The sequence below is a fragment of the Gossypium arboreum genome, chromosome 4, assembly GCF_025698485.1.
Source record: "Gossypium arboreum isolate Shixiya-1 chromosome 4, ASM2569848v2, whole genome shotgun sequence".
Lineage (NCBI taxonomy): Eukaryota > Viridiplantae > Streptophyta > Magnoliopsida > Malvales > Malvaceae > Gossypium > Gossypium arboreum.
The window spans coordinates 60,129,540-60,131,628 of record NC_069073.1 but is presented as its reverse complement, the minus strand read 5'-3'; the positions used below and the strand labels follow the sequence as shown (position 1 = coordinate 60,131,628).

The window sequence follows — 2,089 nt, the reverse complement described above, 5'->3', positions numbered from 1 at the left end:
CAACCCGAGATTCAACAAAACAAAATAGCCTATACATGCCAAATGTTCTCCTAGTTCAACTACGAAGACAATACCAAAAGATTTCTGCCGGTGTGATGACTTCAACGACGGTTCCAAGCACATAAACGATACGAGTCCAAGAGACCTAAAATGGGTGACAAGAAAACACCGAGTGAGTTTATAACTCGATAAGTCATAAGCATTTCACAACCATCCGTTACTAAAATTATCATAAAATGAAATAATGAAACAAGGCCCAGCGTTCCACCATACCGAACTATACCATAGTTCCTTAGACCTTTGGATCAATCTCATACCAAGTCATACATTTACATTTCATATACTATTCAATAGGATATTTGAAGCAATTTCCATACATCATTTCATTTCCGCAACAATCATGCAATTGAAATCATCACATAGATTTAAAACTTACCGACTCAACTCAGAGCATGAACATAGTATCTATTAGCCACGAACTCAAGGTACTTACTCTTTCCGCTGTCCATACTCAACTCGATGAAGACACACCCTCCATATAATTGTTCGATCGGAGATATATATATATAGATGCCTTTTACGATTGCTTAATACTCGATTTCGCACACTTAGTGCCATGTGATTTAAGCCCGCACACATAGTGCCATACCCTTGAGCTCGCACACCCAAAGGTCAGTATATTTCCAGCATGCAACACTTAGTGCCATATATTTCCAGCATGCACACTTAGTGCCATATATTTCCAGCATGCACACTTAGTGCCAATCTCATCACCGTACACACGTATTGTTCAAGACACTTAGTGCCGAAAGCAAACTTTCTACACATTTCACTATTTCTTTTACATTCAACAATGTCATCATTCCATACACATACATTTTCATTTACATATCATCTCATTAAACACAATTGCATAGATATTATGATCATTTAAAACAATGCCAAATATATGCTTAATGACTTACCTTGTGTTGGGTAAAATGGTTCCAACTCGGCTATTCGATGTTCTTTCCTTTGCTTTTGCTTGATTCTCCCCCTCTAGCTTCTTGAGCTAATCAATAAATTAACTAGTTTAACCGTCTTGCCAAATATTTATACATATATACATGACATCAAAACACTAATTAGGAAATACAACATTCTTGGCCGAAATTTAACTCACCTAACAACTTAGTTTCGATCCAAGATTCAAGGAAAAATTTGAACCAATCCTCCAAACTATGCATGCATTTTCAAGAGTGGCATAAAACATACCTTCTTGTATCAAAACACCTTAGTCTAGTAAGCTCCCATGGCTGATTTTCTCAAGCTTCCCCCCCTTTCTTCTTAGTACATTCGGCCATGCAAAGAAAAATGAGAGAATGGACACTTTTTTTTTCTTCTTCTCAAGTCATGGCAATTGTAACAAAATGAGAAAGGATGAACAACAAAATTTTTCTCCTTTCTTTTTCCTCAACTCACGGCAACAAGGGGGGGGCATCCACACTCTTTTTTTCTCATCATTTTCCTTTTTTTTTTTCATTTCTTTATTCCTTCCATAATGCACTAGGCCAACATGTCTAGGACATGTTTTCTTTGCCCATCATCATGTCATGGCCAGCCACTAACCTTAGGAAATGAGTTATTTGACATGCAACTCCACCCTTGTGTTAACATGCACTAATAAGCCATTTAAAATTAGCCTATCATATTTCACCATGTTTCACATTGATCCCTATTTAATAATTTCTCATAAAATTGGTAAAATTAGAGAATGAAACTTCCACATATGCATGCACACACATAGTAAGCATAGAATATAACAATTAATTATTTTTATGACTCGGTTTAGTGGTCCCGAAACCACTTTCCGACTAGGGTCAATTTAGGCTGTCACAACTCTCCCCACTTAAGAAATTTTCGTCCGAAAATCTTACCGTAAATAGGCTCGGGTATCGCTCTCTCATAGAGTCCTAAAGTTCCCAAGTGGCTTCTTCAATTCCGTGTTTATGCCACAACACCTTCACTAATGGGATTTTCTTATTGCGCAACTCTTTTACTTCGCGTATCAGAATGCGAACAGGCTCTTCTTCATAACTCAAATTAGGCT

General features: G+C 37.1%; 1 long non-coding RNA gene across 1 annotated transcript; it reads right to left on the bottom strand.

Moving 5' to 3' along the window:
- Window positions 1-1,018: 1,018 nt before the first annotated feature.
- Window positions 1,019-1,486, bottom strand: LOC128291714 (uncharacterized). Its single transcript, XR_008281533.1, has 2 exons — window positions 1,255-1,486; window positions 1,019-1,051 (listed from the first exon to the last, which is right to left on the bottom strand). It is a non-coding gene; the product is annotated as an uncharacterized LOC128291714 (long non-coding RNA).
- Window positions 1,487-2,089: the final 603 nt, after the last annotated feature.